Source organism: Saimiri boliviensis, chromosome 4, assembly GCF_048565385.1.
Source record: "Saimiri boliviensis isolate mSaiBol1 chromosome 4, mSaiBol1.pri, whole genome shotgun sequence".
Lineage (NCBI taxonomy): Eukaryota > Metazoa > Chordata > Mammalia > Primates > Cebidae > Saimiri > Saimiri boliviensis.
Genome location: NC_133452.1, coordinates 105,970,841 through 105,995,686, shown reverse-complemented (window position 1 = coordinate 105,995,686; position 24,846 = coordinate 105,970,841). Strand labels below are relative to the sequence as shown.

Below are 24,846 nucleotides of genomic sequence, written 5' to 3'. Positions count from 1 at the left end.
CCAGGATCCCAGCAACAACCCAAATGTAGGAAGCCGTAGCCAGCAGCTGTTACTGATTAACTATTGCTTGCTCTTTTGCGGACTATGCTTTTGCTGATCTTCTCTTGGGCATCTAGACCAAAATCAACAAACTATAGCCAAAAGCCAAAATCTAGCCAATAGCCTGTTTTTGTATAGTCCAGGAGCTAGGAAAGGTTTATAGAGAAAAATATTTACAATCTATTAGAGGATATGGAACACTAATATTAAACAGCTGTTAAATAAAAAGTTATTTAAAAAATCAATTCTTCATCTTAGCAAAATTGTATTACAGAAAATTGTACTCCATTTTTTTTTAATTTCAACAATTAAAATTGTGGAAATGTATGTTCTCTTTTGCTATATAAGTAGCCATTTATACTCAGTTTAGCCTCTTGGCCCATAAAGGCTAAAAAATTTATCCACCTTTTACAGAAAAAAAAATGCTGATCTTTGTTTTAATCTTTGATATTAAGGCAGTATGCTACCAAAAAGGCCAATTGATAATTATTTTTTTAAAGAGTATGTACATTTTCACCAACTCTAATTTTCTTATTTAGATGTAATTTAAGTATGCTATTTTGTGGTATCCTTTTTAAACTTCATATTTATTTGCTGCCACAGACAGGGTTATTAAAATTTTTAATTGTTATTTCCATTTTCAAGGGACACTACTTTTTTTAGCATAGGTTTATGTTGTTGCAATTTACTAATTGTTACTAAAACATTCCACTTTGGCAGTTCATTTTCGTGGGTGGTAAATTACATGCAGTACAGTGTAAAAAGATCTCAGATAATCTAAAACCATGCTTCAATAAACACAATCTAGAAAGACTTTTTCTACAGGAACATCTCTTCCCTATCTATATCAGCAAGGATGTTAATAATTTTTTAATATTTTCAATTGACTAGCATCTCATTTCAGATGGAAAAAAATAAAACTTTTTTAAACAAAAAGTACCTGCTGAAGAAAGTTTGCATGGATGTCCACTCAAACACCAAAAAAAAAAAAAAAAAAAAAATCCCTTTAGCTGACCCCATGGAAAGTGTGGCACATTCTTGATGGAACTATAAAAACACAGTTATGACTTGTTCTGTACTATCTTAAATTTTTTTTAAAGTGTGCTCTCTCTTGCTCTCATGGTAGACCCTGAATCAGATAGGGAAAGAAGAACACACATAGGCATTGCTGCATCCCTGGAAGTCTTTAAGGCCGTCATTGGATTTAACCCAAGTCAGGTTTATGGAGCATAAATTCAACCTGGACCTGGGGCTGTTTGTTCATCATTCCCTAATCCACTCAACACTCCTTTACTGGAAGCTCACTGGGAGGAATTCAAAGTTAATTTCATCCTATTTGGCCAAGGTTGGCCCTAGGAGAAACTATAATTCAAGTAAATATAGCTTGCTGTCTCTCCCTTTGTGCACCTATATTGACTTGACCTTTTAAAGTTACCAGTATCATTGCTCCTGGGATACCAAAGGTCTGTAGCCCATTGCTGCTATTCCTGTCTTAGTTTCTGGAAGTCAGAATCTACTCCATGGAGCCTCCATTTGAGCATTCCCTATAGCTCAAATCTTCAGTCATTTCCAGGTCACCCAAAGGCAAGATTCCTTTCACTGCTCTATATTATTTCCCATCTTACTCCTCCAGGACCAGAATAATTCTTTTAAAAGTAGAATGTCAAGTCAACTAGCACTCTAGGAAGTGAACTAAACTTCTCAGACTTCTAGATGAGAATAGTAGGTAACATTTATCAGTTCCAATGCTGACTTAGGCCAGGCACTGTTGTATAGACTTTACATGAATTCACTTAGAATCCTTTTATAGTAACCTCTTGAAGTAAGTGCTTCTATCCCTCTGCATTTTGAAGATGAGGAAATGGGCACACAAAGTTTTAAGAACTTGCCCAAGGATGCTCTGCTGAGATGTGGAAGGGCCAGCTACAAAGCAAGCTTGTCCGATCCTTAACCTCTACTCTCTCAAGTGCCTTTAAAAATATTTAGAAGATTTATATAGATTTTAGGAATTGATCAGCTAGAGGCAGCCTTCCAAATTTGACCTGACCCAAGCAGAGACTGGAGTAGCCCCTGATCCAAGGGGGCTATGTTCCAAGACCCCCAGTGGATGCCTGAAACCACAGATAGTACCAAACTCTATATGTACTACCATTTCTCCTATACATACATACCTATGATAATGTTTAATTAGACATAATAAGAGAGTAACAACAGATAACTAAAAATAAAATAGAACAGTTATAAAACTATCCTGTAATAAAAGTTATTAGAATGTGGTCTCTCTCTCAAAATATCTTATTGTACTGTACTCACCCTTCTTCATGTGATGATGTGAGACAATAAAATGCCTATATGATGAGATGAAGTGAGGTGAATGATGTAAGTGAAAAATTCCAGAAATAAACAATTCATAAGTTTTCAATTGGGTATTATCCTGAGTAGCATGATCAAATCTCCACACCTTGTGCCTGCATTGCCATTAGTAGCCTTCCATGTTATTAGATGAACTGTCAGTGTCACATTGCTTGTGTTCAAGTCATTCTTATTTTACTTAATAGTGGCTCCTAAATGCAAGAGTAATGATATAATACTTTCAGACCAAGGTTGATTGTAGGTAAGATAAGTCCAGAATAACGGAGAGGGGAATTTTGAGCTGAGACTAAGGGACAGGTAGCCTTGCTTAGAAGAAAGACACTTTTAGTAAAAGAAGCAGACTACAATGATTAATGTTGAACTGTGGGCTTTGAAGAAATTATCTCATAAGAGAAGCTTGTTTCTTGAAAAGTCAGAAATGAGCAGTCTTTTAGGCTTCCATCTTGAGCTGGTTCACCTTGTTCCTGGAGATGAACTTTCCACCAGGGCCCACAGAGAGGGGCTCCATACTGGGGAACTTTTTCATAGCAGTAACCAGGTGACTCCAAGGCCAGGTTGTGGGCAGGATGAGGAGTGAACCAGGACTTGGGATTACGTGCTCTAGTCAGTGGCCAACTCCTTCAGAGAAATCTGGTTCCCTTGTCACATCAGGAAAAAGAGGCTAGAGCAAGTATCTAATTATCAAGGCTTTTCCGAGTTGCAGCATCCTTCAAATGTGAAACATATCATGTCAGCCTAGGCCACTGAGCATGACTGTATGAATACATTAAAACTGCCAGGCTGGGCATGGTGGCACACTCTTGTAATACCAGCAGTTTGGGAGACCGAGGATGGTGGATCACTTAAGGCCAGGAGTTCAAGACCAGCCTGATTAACATGGCAAAACACCATCTCTACTAAAAATACAAAAATTAGCTGAGTCCACTGTGGTGATGTGCGGCTCTAGTCTCAGCTACTTGAGAGGCTTAGGCATGAGAATCGCTTGAACCCAGGAGGCAGAGGTTGCAATGAACTGAGATTGCACAACTGCGCTGCAGCCTGGGCAACAAAGCAAGATTGTCTCAAAAAAAAAAAAAAAAAAAAAAAAAAAGAAAGAAAGAAAAGAAAGAAAGAAAGAAAGAAAGAGAAAAGAAAAAAGAAAACCTCAGAGGCCATCACATCATTTCATAACATTTCCTCTCCGATTTCTGTTCATATAGGCATGCATATGCAAGTACTGGATGATACTGTGAAGTGAATTTGTTACTCTGCATAGGGATCAATAAGGCACTGGCCTAGACTAAAGTAGTGATGGTGGAGGCAGAAGCATGGTAAATACGTCTTCAGATACATGGAAATGGAAGAGGTCACATAAGAAAAGATATAAAAAGGGAGGAAAGAGTACTGGCATGGTGGCGAGCACCTGTAATCCCAGCTACTTGGGAAGTTGAGGCATGAGAATCACTTGAACCCCGGAGGTGGAGGTTGCCATGAGCCACACCACTGCACTCCAGCCTGGGCAACAGAGTGAGACTCCATTTCAAAATAAATAGATAAATAAATCAATAAATTTGCCAGAGTGAGATTTTGGTTTTGACTGGTGTGTCTGTGTGTGTGTGTGTGTGTGTGTGTGTGTGTGTGACACTACATTTTGTGTTTCTATAAAGGAATATCTGTGTATTAGTCTGTTTTCATGCTGCTGATAAAGACATACCCAAGGCTGGGCAATTTACAAAAGAAAGAGGTTTAACTGAACTTACAGTTCCATATGGCTTGGGAAGCCTCACAATAATGGTAGAAGGCAAGGAGGAGAATGAATGCTAAAGGAAATGTTTTTCTCCTTATCAAACCATCAGATATCATGAGACTTATTCTCTACTGCCAAGAATACAGGAAAGACCCGCCACCGTAATTCAATCATCTCCCACTGGATCCCTCCCACAACACATGAAAATTATGAGAGCTACAAGTTGAGATTTGGGTGGGGACACAGAGCCAAATCACATCAAGATGAGACTGAGTAATTTAAAAAGGTTTATTTGGCTTATGGTTCTGCAGACTGTATAAGAAGCATGATCCCAGCATCTATTTCTGGTGAGGGCGTCAGGAAGCTTTCCATCACAGAGGAAGGTAAAGAGGTGCAGGTATGTCACATGGCAACAAGAGGAGCAAGAGAGCATGGGCAAGGGAGGTCCCAGACACTTAACAACCAAACTTCCCATGAACTAACAGAGTGAGACTCACTTATTAAGTAAGGAGGACACCAAGCCATTCATGAGGGATCCACCCCCATGACTGAAACACCTGCCACCAGGCCTCAACTCCAAAAATGACATTTCACTATGAAATTTGAAGGGAATAAATACTCGAACTATATCAACATGTCCTCTAGAAGCTGTGTATCCACCCTCATGACTGAAACACCTGACACCAGGCCCTAACTCCCAACACTGATCACATTTCACTATGAGATTTGAAGGGAATAAATAGGCCAATTATATCAACCTGTCTTCCAGAAACTGTGTACAATGTGTCAAAAGAAGGCTAGGCATGGTGGCTGACACCTGTAATCCTAGCATTTTGGGAGGCCAAGGCGGGTAGATCATGAGGTCAGGAGTTTGAGACCAGCCTGACCAACATGGTGAAATCCCGTCTCTACTAGAAATACAAAAATTATCTGGGCGTGGTGGCATGCACCTATAATCCCAGCTACTCGGGAGGCTGAACCCAGAAGGTGGAGGTTGCAATGAGCCGAGATTGCACCACTGCACTCCAGCCTAGGTGACAGAGTGAGACTCCATCTCAAAAAAAAAAAAAAAAAAAAAAAAAAAAGAAGTTGGCATTTGTGAGGGCATTTAGACTAGACAGCCCTAGAGGCAATCTGTAAGCACAGCTTTCCCTGCATGCCCAGGCTTTCTGGCATCCCCTTTCCACTCCCTTCAGTGGGCTCAGGCTGGTTGGCTTAGATTCTGGAAGAACAGAGATAACTTGGCCTGCCTGTAGATCAGAGAGAATAGCTTTAAGTTCCTGGAATAGCAAAAAATTATACACCACAGCAATATGGTAAGGAAAAAGACAATGTGAGCTCCATTTCTGTCACCGGATGCCAATCATACTTCCCTATTTAAAGGACAGTTTTAACTTCAGGACTGGCTTTTCAGATTTTTCCTTTTAAGCTCACATATAATTCATTACCACTCACCTTCTTGCTTTTAACTGATATTAAAAGATATCAGACCACAGGATCCTAAAGTGTTTCTCAGAGAGTTTTGTTGTTTGCTTTGTTTTCTATTTGTAAACACCAGTATTCATTGCCCCCAAATAGAACAATTTAGGAGACTATTTAAAATAGATTTTCCAGGACATCAGATGTAGCAAGAACTTTGAGAATTCCTAGATATTCTGTGAAAATGTACTTTATGCCTCAATGTACAGGATAAAAAGTCCACCAGGCTGCCCAAAGCCACATCTTCTATTCTTCCCTTTAGGATGGAGCCTGATCCTCTAAGGACTAGACCGAAAGCAGATACGGAGATTGTAGAGGATAATGAATGCTATGGGTTTGGGGGACTTATAGGAATGTAAGGATAATAAAGGAGACATGATTCAGAGCTTCCTGGAAGTTACTTATCTCCATCCTTTGTTTCATCCTTTCTCCTTCCCTTCCTCCTTCCCCTCTATTCACATTATTTGTTGTGGGTAGAGTACAAGATTTGAAATTTGGGTTAAAAATCCTGGCTTCAGCATTTCTTACTTGCTATGGTCTTTCTTGCTTGTAAACTGGGAATGATATTCACTTCACAGGTTGTAAGGATTATGTGAGGGAACATTTGCGAAATAGAGAATAATATCCTGACAAGTAGTAAACACTCAACAACTAGAAGTCACTTCTACCCCACTTGTTCAGAGGATACTAGAAACCCCTTTAATTATGAAGAAAAAGCCTTCCAATTAGAGATTAAAAAGTAAGTAAAATTCAATTTGATATATCAATAGACTCTATACCAGATTTTGATGAGACTTGGAGCCAACGCCCAACCAACCTTGGAGATTCTTAACAAGAATGCTTTGGGTAGTGAAACTGATGCCACACTTCATGCCTTAAATTTCACCACAGTTCTTCAGATAACAGCTGAGGCAGTGGGAAGAGAATTCAGAGAAGTCAGTTAGGTTAATTCCACCTAAAGAAATAAGCAAGCCACTGTTTGCTTTTTTCTTTTTGCCATGTATATTTTTAAGATATTGTAATGATAACATATTCATGTAGTATTTTTAAATGTACTATTACTTTTAAAGACTTGTTATCTCTAGTGAGAACACATGGACACAAGGAGGGGAACATCACACACCAGGGCTTGTTGGGGGCGGGGGCTTAGGGAAGGGATAGCATTAGAAAAAATACCTAATGTGGATTATGGATTGATGGGTGCAGCACACCACTATGGCATGTGTATACCCACATAACAAACCTGCACATTCTCCATATTTACCCCAGAATTTAAAGAATAAAAAATTCATCAGTAAATGATACATAAATGGTAAGTTATCTCATTTCTAAATGGTAAATTATCAGAAGGAAAATAAAATAAATAATTAAAGCAGATGAATTATTGCCAAAGTTTATTGAGTTCTTATTCTTGTCAGCCACTGTTCTAAGAGTTTTTCATATGTGACTCCATTCCATCTAACAGTACTCTGATGCAAGATACCCATTGTTTTAATTATACAGGTAAGGAAACGAACTGACCCAAGATCACAAAACAATAAATAATAGGTCTAGATTCAAGGTCACGTATTCTGGATCCAGAGCACACACTCAGCCTCTTCCCCAACTGCTGAGTCCTTAGTTTCTAGATATTGACTAATCAACAAAATGAAATCATTATCCCAAGATTATTTATTCAATTTAAAAGTCTTTTGTTAATCAGCCAACCTTAGTTTAGGTATACACAGCATAGCACACACACACACACACACACACACACACACAACAGTTGGCAATTGTCTTGTTCATTTATAATCATATGATTTTAAAGGTAAACAATATAGGTACCAAGTAGTGAAGCCCCTGATTTTATGGACAGAAATTAGGAGACATGACTAAAGTACTAAGTCATCCAGTTAATTCATAAGAAAATCGTTATGAAAAATTGGGCTTCTTATCTGCCAGTTCAGAGCTCTTTGTTCTATTTTACTGTTGTATAGTGACAACAACAATGAGGACTCACTATGTGCTCTGTTAAGCCATTGATTAAACTTATCCTATGTCATCTTTCCAAAAAATCTTTTTGATATTTTTATACTCACTTTACAGATGAGCAAATTTATATGGCCTATGTATGTATAAGCCAGTTTACGTTATTAACTTTCACATTAATAGTATTGCATGTACCAGATTTCTTAATTTAAATAAATAGACAACTGAAGGACTTTAGTTTTGTTTTGGGGTTATTTCATTTAGCACTCTTGTCAATTCTCTGAGTAGTACCCATCTCTGTGTAAGACTACATTGAGAATATTAGTATTCTATGCTACCTATTGGTCTTGTTTACATAAAAACAAAGAATAAAAGCAAAAAGGCCCACAGGCTAAAGATCCTCTCTTCTAAGTGAAAATCCTTTGGTAAAAGGCATTATAACTTATTTTGTTTTATCATTTCTTTCAATATTTAGAAAGCAAATGTTAGCCCAAGAGCTGAACTTCCTCTGTATGTTCCGTAATATCCAGTCCACATCTGTGTGCTTTTCAAGCATGTGAATCTAGCCACCATTGTGGAGGAATATGGAAACCATTCAATAGTTGCTGTATGAAGAGGAATAAAATGCCACTTAAAATTATAAAGCAGTGCATTCTGTTAACATTTGCAAATAATGCAGGCTTGTTTGTTTCTACTTTTGGTTTGTATGCTGTTTTAGTTCTTTTGCAATCTCTCCACTTCTATTGCTCAGTTTAATTATCTGCTCGTCAAACCATCTATTGATGAGGGATATTGAAAGTCCTGCAAGACAGCACTTTTCACTTATAACCTAGGGGAACGTAATGGACTCAGGGACTGACACTCTGAGGATTACTTAATATTAAATGTAAGTTAGAATTAAATTATGGTTATTCAATCACTAATAACTAATTACAAATGAATTAATAATTATTACTAAATTAATATCAAAGTGCAAATCGTCTGAGAAATCGAAACTCTAAAGAGGAGGCTTAAGGACAAAAATGCAAACTGATTTTCTTAGCTAACTCTACATAGACAATTCCTTATTAATATTTAAGGAAGAAAACACACAAAAACCAACAGTCACTTGTTTCGGGAATTCCATCTTTACTAGACCCTCTGGGCCAATTACATTTGTTTGATTGAAGTCAAATGTTGATTTAACCTTCAAGATATTTTATGCTCTGGGGGCAGCTTCACACACTCCTCCCTTCATAACCCTTTCTAAAAAAGCAAACACAGGCTGATTATACTAAATAAATAACCTCATAAAATAACGTTATACTTGTGACAAATAATCAGTTATCCCCAAGTGGACATACATCATACATCTTCTCATCCATATTGTATATAAATTGTTAACTGATGTTCAAAGGGCTTAAATGTACAAAAAAATTAAAACATTTGGGAAAAGGAAAGATTCCTGCCGGACAGTATTGAAAATGTACCTCTCAGAAATTAGGAATATGCTTCTTACTGGTTAACTATAAAAAAACCAAAAGAAAAAAGAAAAAAAATTGGGAGTATTCTATATTGTGTGATTCAACTCTGTTACCAGGAAGCTGGATTCATGATTGTTTTCTTAGCATGCAGGCAGCTTTTAAAACACTTAGAGGACAGTCTGCACTTTCAATTGCATCCCCACTTAAAAATGACTATCAATGAAATTCCTAAAGTACAGTGTTGCTTAATTGTAAGACTTGAGGGTCTCTTTAGAAGAACTCTAATCTCACAATCCAGGACTTGCTTAGACTTCAGGAATGCCTCTTTTAATCTAAAGAAGGAGATTTCATAACTCTGTTGGTGACTCTATCTTGATAATAAGTTGTAGAAGATTGTATTTTCCAAGATGTCTGCAAGAACAGCTTGTATTCCACATGCTGTACTACAATGTGTTTCTTACTCTTGAATCTGTGCAGGGTTATGGTTTCCTGATAACTGATGGAATGCAGCAAATTGATACAACATGACTTCATGACTTCCAAGCCTAAGTCAAAAAAGCCAATGCAGCTTTCACCTTGCTCACTGGAAAGCTTGTTTTTGGAGCTTTCTGCTGTCATATAAACATTTAAAAATCCTGAGAGCACTGTACTAAGAGGAAGCTTAAGCCACCTGAAAAGACCACATGTTGGTGTTACCATTAATTACCCAGCTGTATTAGTCTGTTCTCAGACTGATAATAAAGACACATTCAAGACTGGGTAATTTATAGAGGAAAGAGGTTTTAATTGACTCACAGTTCAGCATTGCTAGGGAGGCCTCAGGAAACTTACAATCATGGTGGAAGGGAAAGTAAACATGTCCTTCTTCACATGGCAGCAGGAGAGAGAAGAATCACTGCTCAGTGGAAAGAAAAGCCCTTTATAAAACCATCTGATCTCAAAAGAACTAACTCAGTATCATGAGAATAGGATGGGAAAACTGTGCCCATGATTCAATTATCTTTATCTGGTCCCTCCCATGACACATGGGGATTATGGGAACTACAATTCAAGATTGAGATTTGGGTGTGGACACAGCCAAGCCATATTACCAGCTGAAGTGTCAGTCCATAGCCAGCATCAACCACAATATACATCAATGATGAATACCATAAGAACATCCATGTTCAATAAAAATATATTCATCATATATGAAGTTTTAAATTTTCTATTAGCCACATTTTAAAAATTAAATAGGAATGAATGAAATAATTCTGTTACTGTATTTTACTTAACCCATTATATCTAAAAGAGTATTATTTCAACATATCATCAATATATGAATTAACAAGATAGCTTAAATTCTTTTACTTTCCATATGAAGTCTTTGAAATAGTGAATGTGTGTGTGTGTGTGTGTGTGTGTGTGTGTGTGTTTCAAACTTAGAGCACAGCTAAATTCACTAGACATATTTCAAGCATTCAATAGCCATGTGTCATTATTTCTTTCTCTACTGGACAGCACAGCTCTGGAAAATTCCAGACTTCATTCATCAAATTCTCCCCCAACCCTATAGCAAAAGTGGAGTCTTAACTGGGAAGACTCCACAGTTGCTATAGGGGTAGGAGAATTATGTCTCTCCATAATCTTTACACACAAAATACAGGATTTAATCTGCTAAATTTGCAGATAATGATTGGCACTGATAGTGAAACCTAGGTACTGCAGGAAATGTGGGTTATGAGAACATATGTGGTTTTTGCCCTCTGTTTTAAGCTTAATTATTTTTTAGAAAGATTAAACCATAGAATCTTAGAGGCCCTTAGAAAAGGTCTTTAAAAGTTTTTATTTCAACCTCCTACCTAGTGCTAAAACCATGATTATATTATCCTCAGAAAATGGACTACTCATCTTTGCTTGATGATTTACAAATTATACCTCACAAGAAAATGTATTACATTTTTTAGTGATTTTTATTTTTTTGAAATTTTCCTTTATATTGAATTTTAAAATGGCCTTTTTATAATTTCTCTTCATAAGTACTATTTTGGCCTCTGGAGCTACAGGTCTAATCCCTCTGATGTAATAGCCTTCAGACAAGACAACAAATATATTTTCTCTGCCCATATCACCCCACTTCAACCCCCATATTTCTTTTTCTAGGCTGAACACCAAAATTTCTTCAATTGCTTTTTGTAAGACATAGTTTTAAAAACTTTAACCACTAGAATAAATTCCCTTAGCTCTCTAATTTCTGACTCTTCATAAATCTCAAATTTTTCAATGTAATACTTAAAAGGGAATATATGCTCCAGACATGGCCTGGCCAATACACAGTTGAGTAAAACAGTTCGTCTTGTTCTAGGTGATGTATTTTCATGAAGGTAAGAAAGATTGCTGCTCTCCAAAGGTATTTCAATGAAGTCAGGGCTCCCTCTATCTAAACACAAATGATTGGCACTGATAGTGGGTTAAGAGATAGTAGGGACTAAACACAAATAGTCCCTTAGCTTCATGCAGCAGCGTAACATACTGTAGTAGGAGCCTGGGACTTAAAATCAGAAGACTGACCGTAATTTCAATCAGCAATTTACTAGATATGTGACTTCAGGAAAGTTACTTATACTGTCTGTGTCACACTTTATTAAAAAAAATTTATAAGAATATCATAAGAATATCCTAATACAGAAATGTGGCATTATGTATAAATGATTTGCAATCTGTAATTATGCAAACAAAATCTTTTTAAAATTACTGTCTATCAAAGAGTAAAACTTGATGCTTATTTTCATATAATTTTATCTCCCTGATTTTGACTTATCATTACAGCTGTGGAAAACTTTCTTTAAAATGTTGTTTAGTCTGGTTTAGTAATTCAATAAACATTTACTAAGCATTTATGCAGTATGACACATAGCATTATTGGTTCTCCTCAATGCCTTAGAAAGTTTCAAGTTTCTAGGTCATCTATCAACTGCCTACAGATATGTTGGAGTATTTTAATCAAAAGGCGTGATTTGACTCCGGACTCAGTATGCTGTTCTTTGTACCTGATGATCCGGAACCCTGGGTCAGGTTACCCAGGGAAGCAGCAGCGGCAGCAGCAGCAGCAGCAGCAGCCAATAGACCCAGCTCCACTTTAGGGTCACTACAAGGAGCAACCTGTACAGCTTTCTACTCCATTCCAAAGCTCTAGCACAGTCCAAGTGAGCCAAACAAACACTGCAGAATAAAAGAGCCTGTTTTATTAATGTAGATGTTGGATCTGGAGACTTTCAGACTCAGACTGGTGCAGGGTAGTAAGCTGTTAGGTATCTGGAACTTAATTATGGAATAAACTCCACTCCTCTGCAAGGCTTCTAGAGGCACCAGACTCAGGAATAAGTGTAACATTTGGACTTAGTATGTCAGTCCACAATACACTCCCACTGAAAAAGCCTCGAAGAAAGAAGCACATTTTTCATTTTTCTTCCCTTTAGTTCATTTTCTATTGTGTCTCATACAATAACATTTATATAAACGATAGCAACTTTAACTCTACACTTACTGTGAATGGCATGGCAGAGAATGGCAAGGTATTTTTCTGGTATGACCTGGCATAGGTATATTACAGATTTCTCCCTGTCTATAAGTCATATATGCTTGGAGGGACCTTCTGGATCAGCTAGTGTGAGATACTCAATTTATAGGAGAGATTGAGCTTTGGAAGGTTGTTTAAGACCCATGGCGAATTAACAGCAGCACAGACTACAATTTCCTATCAAATGAATTTTCTCTATGCCATACTGATTAAGCAACTGAGGAGTTAAGTTGCTGAGAATGTCACAAACACGTAAACATACACACATACACTCAGGCATACACACATTAAGTTGGAGTGTGAAAGAAACTGGAACCAACATTACTTCTAATCTGGTTCACGGCAGTTTCTCTTCATAAATAGAAAATGGTTGGACTAGTTTTGTATTTCTGTTGTTTTTTTTTTAAAGCTTCAATGAACTGACTGAACTGATCCACCCTCATTATGGGCCGCTACCAGTCATAGTAGCATATACTATCCTAAAACTCCATTAACATCTACAGAAATATGGGGTCTCGCCTAACTCTCTATTAAGTGGCTGAGAATTAACAAAGCTGAATGGGATCAATCATGGAAGGTTACCTGAAAGGTAGATCTTTAAGGTGGTAAGAGTAATAAATACATTGATAAAGAAAAATGAGGATAATGTAAAGTAAAACACCTTCTAAAAACACGGAAGTGGAAACAATCAAGTGGTATGAGAAAGGTGGAAAGCAAATAGTCTTGGCTAGGGTAGGGCAGATGTAAAGAAATCTGGTAAAACGTGGTGTGAAAGGGTGGCCACGGTCTCGACACCATCTAGATATGCATAATGGCATTATGCCATTTCTACTGCCTATTGTACAGGGCAATAATCCCAGCAGTGAAAACAGTGTGGAGGCACTTAATATTTGTAATATCATATGGGGCAGGTTCGAAAGTTAAATGCATTTCTCCCAAACGTGGAGTTTGTTAGAACTAATTAACATGAAATTCATTGTACAAAAGGAGACAGCAGAAGTGCTCACACTTCACTGAGTTTTTCATCTACGTAATTCTGTGAAATCAAAGCAAGTACTGTGTTTGAACTACTCTGTCAGAAACTATATATGCCGTGCATTTATTAGCATTTCATGGTTTACCAAGCACATTCACAAATACATTTTGTTTTATCTAATTCTCTCATTAACCCTATGAGTTAGGCTATCATTATTCACATCTCACAGATGAACAAAGCCCAGCCTTGAGAAATTCGGTGAGTTGCCTGAGGTCACTCTGCTTGTGGTGTCAGTGCTGGAGCTCATACTCAGGTTCTGAATCCAAATCAATTTATCTTTCCACTGAAAGGGACTATTTCAGGGAATAATGACGAACACCTCCTTGAACCCATCACCTTGAGTAGCCTTCTGACAGAAGGGATTTCTGTTAAGGTGTTCCCAGCTATCATAAAGAGATGAATACTAGACAAGAGTCCCCTTCTTTGCAGGACACTTTATAATCTGTCTGTCTGACTGCTCACATGGGCAACTCTGTAATACATGACAGGACAATAGGTCATACGATAGAGTTTATGTATATAGAAGCTTGGAATGTCTATGGCTCTGTGTAGCAAAATGGCAACTTGAAGAATTGGTTTAATAGGATTTATTGAAATTTTGACCTTTATGCTTTCTGAGGAAGATGAGTTATGTAGAGAGTAAAATTGATTTACTCTTTAATTGGCTTTTCTAAAATAATTGGTCTCATTTTGCATTTAGTCTTTAGCTATTGTTCTGATGCCTGAAATTGTATGTTATTACATTTTCTGAGGCAGACATTATTAAAATATTCACTGCTACTTTATATTTCAGTGCTTTAGTTTCAGTTTCATATTTAGGAATTTGATAATATTTTCAAATTATATATCAGAGCCATTGTGTCAATGCAATTTCCTTTCTGTTTTTACTGTATTTACTTTATTCAAGATGATTTTTGCTTTCTTTACTCAGACACATACACTTGCATGATTTTTTGTATGTGTGCTTTCTAATATTTTTTTCTTGCCCAGTGGCCATTATTATTTTGCCTTATTCAAAATTCATTCATGTCAATTTTAAATAGATTTTTTTAAAGAACTTCAAATATTTGTTCCCATTTTACTGTGGGAGACAGGTCCTATCATTTATCTAACAATGACCAACATTGCTTCTTTACATGTCTCCTCAGAATAGGTTCTCCCCAGTTCTTCATTTTACCTGAAAGAATCAGGATGACAAGATAAAACCCTAGCAGGAAAAGAAAATGGTTGTCCTATAACTTTTTTAAAAAGAGCAATAAATTGTATTATTGGCAGCAGAAGAAAAAGTCTGTTGCTGATGATGTTAACAAAGTTGGCATAGTGCCATTTGAATTGACTCTACTCCTAGACAAGCATGAATAGTATTTACTCAGTTCAAGAAAATGTGATCCTCAGGTTGAATCTGGAAATAAAAACTCAACAGGTCTGTCAATTTTTATTTTCTTAAATCTGAGACTAATGTTTAAAACCACTGAAAGACAAAATTGGCTGTTTGATAGAAGCAGCATAGCATTGTAGCTCACACACTTCTACTCAGAGAAATATGATGTCCTAAGGACAAAACTTTGACACAGAGCTTAGCTATTTAAGGCTTATAATATGCTGAATTTGTAGAGTATATTTTAGTTTACAAATATTGCTTTGAAACTGGCAGCAACCGTAAGAGGTTTGTAGAAAGCATACACTATTAATCCCAGTTTAGAGCAGAGAGGAGTGGAGGTCAGTCAGAAGGTCTAAGTGACTCACAAAGGGCAAACAGCTAATTAGAGGAAGTTCCAGGTTTCCTAATACCTAGTCCATGTTATTTGTACTATTTGGGTTGAGCCATTTTTAAATGTCTATGCTATTAGAGCATTTTTAGACCAGTAAGAAGGACAATTTCTTATGGTCTTTCAAATATTCTTCTTGCAATGAATATTGCCACTGTTGGTGATTTTTGTGTGGGAGTATGGAGTGTGGAGTAGGAGGAAATAGGTTTGAATTTTATATAATTACTAATTAGTTTGAAAATATTTCATGACAATGTGACTTAATATGCTTTTCCTTCTACATAGCAGGAGTTCAATTAATTGTGATACTTATTAAAACTGTGAAGTAAATATTTCCACATGGCTTTAAAAATTGTGGATGAGGAAGATACATCATTAACACACGTTAATAAATAAAATATTTAAATACTCACTTTGCCCTCTGATTTTCCTGAAGATGGTTTGTTTCTTTTTATATCTGAGATTCTATATTCTATGCACTCTACTTCTGATTTATTTTAAAATAAATCTTAATAGTAATCAGAATGGAAAGTTAATAACTCAAACTTATCAGAATTGAGAAAGGTTCTAGAAAAAGAAATTTTTCCCTATTCACTGAGAAAATAGCATTTAATCTAAAGGAAGATGCTTTCTCCCAATCAGGAGAGAGAAATGTTGTTCTCTGTTGCTTGAGTCTCTCCCCAGTCCAGTGCCTATCCCAGAACCCAACTGCCATCTCCAATTTCAGAAAGCAGCATTAGTAAAACACTCTTGCCTGCATGGAGGAGCAGTGAAGCCATTCCTTTTTAATCAATTATTTAATGTCACGCTCCCAAAACAGCAGGATCCACAAACTCTCTTAATGCCAGAAAGACCTCTTTATTTGTGAACAACATATTCCAGGAAGCTCCATACACCTACCATCAATAAAGCACCACTCAGGGCCTTGGCAGTTGGTGACTCAAAGGTATTTGTTCTGTTTATTTCATTGCTGTTTATGGAGGACCATTGTACAAGGAAAATTAAAGCTTAAAAAAGAAAGATAGTTCTGCCAATATTGCATTGGTGGAAACTGCACTATTGATTCTCATCTGCCTCGTGAGTCACCCAGGATTATTCCCTATTTCCTGTCAATGGAAATTTTCTGATAGGGTTTTGAAGGATAAACTGTGTCTCATGGCCAGGGCAGGCAGAACAGCATTAATGATTAAAAGCGAGTGGCTTTTAGGTAGACTGCCTGTGTTTGGAGCCTGACTCCACAACTTACTAGTTACGTGACCTTGTGCAAGTTTCCTAACATCTGTGCTTCAAATTCCACATCTATAAGTGGAGACGACGACAATAATAGCTACTTAGTAGTGATGTCATGAGGATTATATGGATTAATGCATGTTAAGCTCTTAAAATAATGTGTTGCACATGGAACGTGCTCAATATGTATCTGTCATTATAATCAGCTCAGGTGCCCAACTAGCCCAGTGAGAAATACGTTCATCTTCAGGAAAAAAACACCTGTATGTGATTCTGTTATCTCTAATGCATGATGACCACCGAAGTCATAAATCAAAGGTCACCTCAGCACCACATTCAAACTATGGTCAGGACAATGTACAGAAAGAGTTCTATTCTGTAAGCGAAAAGACACAGATTTTAGTCCATGTTTGCTATTAACTTGCTGTGACCTTGGGCAGTTACGCATCTCTTTTTCCCACTTTTTGGAACTATAAAACTAAGGGAATCTTCCAAAGGCTTATTCAGACTTACCACCCTACAATTACTTGGCCTTTGAGGAATAAATGAAAAATCTAAATGGTTCAGTAAACTGAAAACAATTCATTCAGTGAATATTTGTGTGCCATAAACAGCTGTGGGTCCTAGTTGGAGATACAGATTGAAACAAGACAGACAAGAATTTTCTCTCCTGGAGTTTGCCTTCTAGAGAAGAGAATCCATAAATCAATATAGACTAGCAAATACACAAATACATTTCAGATAGTGTAAAGTGCTATGAGGGAAATAACACCATGGTGAAGGGATATGAAAGATTGGGTCACTTTAGTTTAGGTGGTCAGGAAAGTTCTCTTCCAGATATTATACAAGTTGAGAATTGAAGGGCAAGAAGAAGACAGCTATGTGAAGACTCAAGGGATGAGCATTCCAAGCAGAGGGACCAGTGGTTCCAGCCCAAAGTAGAAACTGGTTTGGACTATCTGAGTACAAAAGGAAGACAACAAATGTGGTAGAGAGAGAGTCGAAGAGTCTCAAGAGGGGAGGTGGACTCCTGTAAGCCTCACAGCTGTGGTGAAGAATTCAGGTTTTATTCTAAATGTGATAGGGGCCATTGTGTTTTAAATAATGGGGGTTGGGTGGCTTATTCTGATTTGTGGTTTATAGTGTCTTTTTAAAAATAAGGACTGGTGCCAGAAACCTCATTCGTGGCGACAGTCACAATTTTCTGAAGAGAGGGATGAATTACCTACTTCATTAATTCAACAGTCCTGATTCTTTGTCTCAATTTAACTTTCAACTTAGAGATCATTTGGCAAGTCATATAATTCATAATTGCCTTCTTTTATTATCAGAAAAATAGGAATCAAACTATTTTTTCACCTTAAATTTGGAGGTATGACAAGAACTGTCATTATGCTGTAAAAGCCTTTTGAGTTGCTTTAAGGATAGTGTATCTTACACATTTTCTACACAGTGTTTAAAAGTTCCATATTCCTGTAGAAAATGGGGAGAAGAAAGGCAACAGGGAACATAGAGTAGACATCTGCAGTAGCTAGTCATTAAAATTACAGGCTCAGAACCAAACTACTAAATTGGTATGTGTAATTCTGAGAAAGTTACTTAACTCCATCTGCAAAGGGGAATCATAATAATGGTAATAGTGCCTCATTCATAGAGTTATTGGGAATGTTAAATGAAATAATGTCCCTATAAAGTGTTTCGTACAGTAATTGGTAGGTAAGTACCCAGTTGATAAAACCACTACTTCTTTTGGTTCTTGGTCATCCACCCTGGCCACTCTATTCCCATTTTGGGAGATGCGCACATTGCTATATTAAATGAAGCTCTGCCATCCACTATGAAAAATGACTGCACTGTGACCTAGTCTAGGCCAATCAGGGTAATTATGGTGCAAAGATGATGGAGTTGCTATATTCACAACAAGGCCATCTCTGCTACACAAGAGATGTGGGGTTGTCCTCCACCACCACCATTCCCACTGCCTCAAGGTGCTTTGGTATATAACCTATTTTTCCAAATGCCACCCTCCAGCCTTCTTTTGATACATCTCCCACCAATTCATTTCCCATAGCTTTAGATAGCCAGAATAAATTTATTTAGTCACAAACAAATGATTCCTAGGGAATACAGGCTAGAATCTTCCCTCTGGCTCTCCCTCTAGGGCCTTCTTCTCCTCTACTTGATTACATCTTCTAAGATGGCTGAATTGCTAGATGACAGCTAATGTTAATATCACAGCTGCCTAGCCTTGCTTAATGTGAAGGCCAGAATCCTGTACAATAGAAAGTCTTCCTTTCACTAAGGAGATTTACAATAAATCTCACCTCCTCCAAGAAGTAGAAATGCAGATCACTCTCCCCTTCATATTGCCATCATACATAGTTATCAAGGCTAGTACTGGCTGTACTCTGTTTTGCAACAGAATTATTTGAGTATATACCTGTTTCTCCTCTGGACTATTAGCACACAGAATGCAGGAATTGTATATTACTCATTTTAAAATTAATATCTGATACACATTTAATTCATTAATATAATATCATTTGAGAATTATATCATTGTAGCTAATAGTTACAACTCCCTTTGACAACTATCTTCAATCCTGGTCCCCTTCATGACCCAAAGGTAACAAAAGTCATCATATTGGCATGAGGTTATCAACTGTGGCTGCCAGACTGTCACCAAAAAACCTATCGCCCATGTGAATAACACTTTCTGCCACTGTGCAGTGGGGGGGCCTTCCTCGAAGGGTATGGTTCCAGGATCATTGCTATGCATCACAGTGATTATGGAGAAAATAAATAGGACAGAGAGAGAGATAGAGAGAGAGAGAAAGAGAGAAATTTTTCTCTAACATCATGTCTTGGAGACTTTTCCACTTATGGATCTACCTCCCTCTTCACAAATGATGGATGGTTTTCCATTGCATGGATACCTCAGAATTGGTTTTGCCAGTCTCTTAATGATGGGCATGTAGGTCATTTCTGATTTTTCACTGTTATTTTCAACACATCAATGAATACTTTGGTACATGACCTCTTGGGTTCAAGTACACTTTCTAAGATGGATAACTGAGAATCACTGGCTTTCTCATTGATTTTGCGTCCCTCTCACACTGTCCAGCACAATATCTGGCTTTCAATAAGCCTTCAGAATATTTTTTAGATGAGTTTGAATAATTAAAACTTACCTTGTCCCTTCTAGTTCTTGTTTCTCAAACAGAAATATAGTCCAGAGATAATGTGTTAATATTGTCTAGGCTGAGAACTGAGGTACTTCCACGGTTCTAAATAAGGCTGGGAAGTCTTTCTGCAGACACAATCGAATTCAATAGTAATCATAAGTTTTAAAAGACCTCATTGAAACAGGCAGAAAACAAAATTTGTATTAGACCCAAAGAGGTATTGCATCTATTGAAGACATTGCAGCCATTTTTTATAGCAACAAAACTTATCAACATCTCTTTTTCTGCAGCCCAAATCCCTCCCATTTACAGATGAGAAAATTACTGTGCCCATCATAAACATTAAAGGATATTTATGCAGTGTTCATCTGCTGCACAGTTTCCATACACTTTATATGGCTTCATTCACTTGCAGCAGAGGCACATTAATAGCAAATGCTGAATGATAAATTATTTCTCATGGGAAAGATAGTTAATTTCACTGACCCCATGTGTCACAATTCAATGCATCATCCTGGTTGAGGAAGCAGACCTGTGGAGAGGAAACCACAAAAAAGACAAATCAATGCAAAGCTCTGTGATCCAAGGCTAAGGTCATTTTTAATGGAATAAAAGACACTCCAGGGCTTTAGTTATTATACCACAATCACATGCCACTGTACCCTCAACTATAATTAGAGCACAATAATACACATCCTGGGATGTTTTCTTTAATTGGCACTGAAAGCCAAGGGAGGGATGAAAAAGAACTATTTGTCAGGTACTAAGATTTAAAAAGAATAAAGTATAACATTGATGAAATAAAATATGCATTTTGCATATTTTTAATTACAATTTCTAATTTTACTTTACTTGTCCCTACCTAAGCTAGTCACCAGATATAAAGCATCCTTCCCCTGAACAATGTTGAAATTAATGACCCCATTACTGTGGGGTTGCAGAGAGCAATCATGAGGCCATCCCTATTTTAGAGGTTAAGTAGTTTGACTGCAAGCTTCCCGTTGTTAGGGATCAATCACATCATGCATTGCTTGGACTGGGGAGCAGCAGAGGTGATGTTGAAGGGAATTGGGTGGCCTACTAAGGTGTGACATTTTTGGGAGCATGTGAAAACAACGTATGCAAAAATTTATCTTCCAACTTCAGACCCTGATGGTTTTCTAGTTCTGCCACCAGCTACCTCCTTCAATAAACATGTTTTCTTTTCTCTCTCTCTCTCTTTTTTTTTTTTTTTTTTTTTTTTTTTGAGACAGAGTCTCACTCTGTTGCCCAGGCTAGAGTGCAATGGCAAGATCTTGGCTCACTGCAACCTCCGTGTCCCAGGTTCAAGTGAATTCTCCTGCCTCAGCCTTCTGAGTAGCTGGTATTACAGCCATGCGCCACCATGTCCAGCTAGTTTTTATATTTTTAGTAGAGACAGGGTTTTACCATGTTGGTCAGGCTGCTCTCGGACTCCTGACCTTATGATCTGCTCACCTCGGCCTCCTAAAATGCTGGGATCACAGGCATAAGCCACCGTACTTGGCAGTTTTCTTAATATGACTTGAGTTAAATGTACTTTCCTCATACCCTAAATTCCACAACTTGAAAAGTAGCTGAGTGTCAAGATTTATGATAATTTATCATAAGAAATAACCAAGTACTTTCCTGGAGTGTAAGGTCCTCTTCATGAGTACAGTTTTTGTACATTTGCTTAGAACCGTATTTTCATCTTTTACTTCAAGTTGTTTCTGTCCATATTTCTTTAGCTAAGTGTAATTGAAGTTAGAAGACAGAATTGCATCCACAGAAAGATACTTCTCATGAGTAATCTTACTTCACTTGGCTTCTGTTTAGTAAGCAAGGCTACTCCTGACACATGTGGCAGTCTGAAAAGTTCTTACTGAGCCAGACTGTAGAGTTCTTGGAAACCACATACTCTCTTCATGGGAATTATGATTCTACTTAGAATGGGAGGAGTACATTAACTGAAGCATCTGCGAATATGTTAAACTGAATCCTTTCCAAGTCACAATTGTTTTTTTGAAGAGGAAGAGAAGAAAAAAAGACTAAACCTAATTCGGGTTAAAGTGAAGTAAAGACGATGTGAAAGAAATTTTAAGAGAAAAAAAAAAGTATGTGGAAACAGAAGTGAGTTAAATGTTCCCTCTTTGGAGGAAAATGTGGAAACGGGGAAAAAAAGAAAATTTTCACTAAATTAAAGGAAACAGTGTTTTTGTTTTTTTATTTGAATAACACTCAAGAAAAAAATTAGTTGTTTTATTGTTTTCATGAATAATGTAAATCACTAAATCATAAACAGTGTTTCATGCAGTTCTATGGTAATAACTTTGACAATCTTAAGCAAAATGGATTATTTTCTAAGGAAATGTGTAGAAATTTGAAATAGCAAAATGGGCTAAAGAAGAGATTGGAAGTTCTAAGAAACAATCATACTATGAGAAATGAAGAGAGATATCAAAGAAGTACTCTCTCCTTGCCTTAGGTACCCTACCCACTTGGATGTATGAGATTTTTTTCCCCCAAATATTTCCTGAATAAGTAACTCTAATATTACTTAAATTATTTCAGAGAACAGAGAATGAAGGAATGCTTCATAGCTGGTTTACATATAACTAGGACAAATTATATGTCATTAGTACTTACATGTATTTAGGGGAAAAAAGATGTTAGATTTGCCTGTAGGACAACTGAAGTATATTTATGGTAAAAAGCATTTTTTAAAAAGGTTAAAAGACTGGCTGGGCGCAGTGGTTCATGCCTATAATCCCAGCACTTTGGGAGGCCGAGGCTGGCCGATCACGAGGTCAAGATATCAAGAACATTCTGGTCAAAAAAGTGAAACCTTGTCTCTACTAAAAATACAAAAATTAGCTGGGCATGGTGGTGCGCACCTGTAGTCCCAGGTACTCAGGAGGCTGAGGCAGGAGAATTGCTTGAACCCAGGAGGTGGAGGCTGTGGTGAGCCAAGATCGTGCCATTGCACTCCAGCCTGGGTAACAAGAGCGAAACTCCCTATCAAAAAAAAAAAAAAAAAAAAAAAAAGGTTAAAAGGCAAAGCACAAACTTTAAAAATATGTGCAACATGCGTGATACTATATTACTTTCCTTTACACACACACACACACAAGGATACACACACACACATAAATCAGTAAGAAAAATTTTTACATCTGCATACAAATGTGGGCAAGAGGCATACACAGAAAATTTATGGAGAAACGCAAATACTACATAGAAATGCTCTACTTATAAGTAATCAAAATACAAGTTAAAACAAGACACCAATTTTGGATTTTCAGATTAGCAACAATTAGAAAGGTATTAATCACTGTTGAGCAATTAGAGAAAAGATATACTCGTATAATTGTGGGAAGGTGTAGACATTAGCATGACTTCTTGAGAACAGAGTATGTATTAACGCATTTAAAATATGCCTATCACCTTTGCATAGCAACTCTAATTCTTATTGTAAAAAAAATTGTGAAAATTCACAAATAATGCATATACAAGAATATTTATATTGCTTAAGAACTGCACATTTATTAAAATGTCACCTCTAAACATGCACTTTCCCTATGTCCCAGATATTACACTCCTGGCTGCATTTGTCCTAGAGAAATAAAAACACATTTATACACAAAAAAACTGTATATATTCATAGCAGCTTTTTTTTGGTAATTGCCAAGTACTAGAAACATGCCAAATTCCTTTCAACAGGTGAATACATAAGCAAACTGTAACACACCCATGCAATGAAATACCATTCAGCAGTTTAAAACAATGAATCATTAGTAGGTACAACAACTTAATGGGACATCATGGTGTTATCCTAAATGAAAAAGCCAATCACAAAAGGTTGCATATTACTTGATTCTATTTATATAACATTCTTGAAATGACAAATGTGTAAAGGTGGAGCAGAGATCAGGGGTTTCCAAGGGGTTAGAATTGGATAGAAAAGTGTTACTGTTAAGGGGTAATACAGCTGAGTTTCTTTGTGGTAATGGAACAGTTCTATATGCTGATTGTGGTGACATTTACATGCATCCATGCATGTGATAAAATTTCATAGAACTACACACACACACACATGCACACAAGTGAGTGAACATAAAAACTGGTAAATCCTAATGAGGTCTGCAGCTCAGTTAACAGTATTGTACCAATGTTGATTAATCAAACCCAAATCCTGGGTTTTATTAAAATGCACTGTGATTTTGTAAGATGTTACCATTGGGGAAGCTGGGTGAAGGGTATACAAGAACTCTGTACTATTTTTGCAACTTCTTATGAGTATAGAATCATTTTAAAATAAATTTTTAAAAAATATGACTGTACTGGTGGGGAGGAGGGGAGGGATAACATGGGGAGAAATGCCAGGTATAGGTGATGGGGGGATGAAGGCAGCAAACCACCTTGCCATGTATGTACCTATGCAACAATCCTGCATGATCTGCACATGTACCCCAGAACCTAAAGTACAATAAAATAGCAAAAAGAAAGAATGCTTGGAGTAAGAGATGAAAAAAAAATATGACTGTACCTTCCAAATTTTTATCAAATGGTCTCACTTACTTTAAGCTTTTCTCATGACTTGGCCCATTTTCCCATTCCAACTTTTATCTGATATCACTATCTCTCTTTCTCTTCCTCTGTCTCTCTCTTTCATTTTAAGTATCTCATTCCTCTTGCAAGACACTTACAAAATTCAGCTTTTGTCTTATTACTCTACTAGATTTTAAGGTTAATGAAGACAAGAACTATGTAATTTGTATCTTAGTATATCTGAATATTTGCCATTTATATTGAATGTAAAAAATACTATTCCAGCATAGTTTATAGTCAATAACGTTTGTTCAGTTAATTTCATTTAATTCAAATTCATAAATCCACCCTCATTGGAGAAGAGTGAAAGAGTCTAAAGTACTTCCTACACCACTTCCAGTTTGTCGAATGTAGTCCTTTACTGCCCAAAAGAAGGCAAAACTATTAAAAAAACACAGAACATTGAACA

General features: G+C 36.9%; 1 long non-coding RNA gene across 2 annotated transcripts in view; it reads right to left on the bottom strand.

Annotated features, from left to right (window-relative positions):
- The window catches only part of LOC141584152 (uncharacterized), a 309,735-nt gene that overhangs the window by 10,962 nt on the left and 273,927 nt on the right, over positions 1 to 24,846 (bottom strand). For both annotated transcript variants that reach the window (XR_012517093.1, XR_012517094.1), the window contains exons 3-4: positions 20,316 to 20,361; positions 19,836 to 19,954 (exon numbers count right to left, since the gene is read on the bottom strand). This is a non-coding gene — a long non-coding RNA (uncharacterized LOC141584152). The remainder of the gene's footprint in view (positions 1 to 19,835; positions 19,955 to 20,315; positions 20,362 to 24,846) is intronic.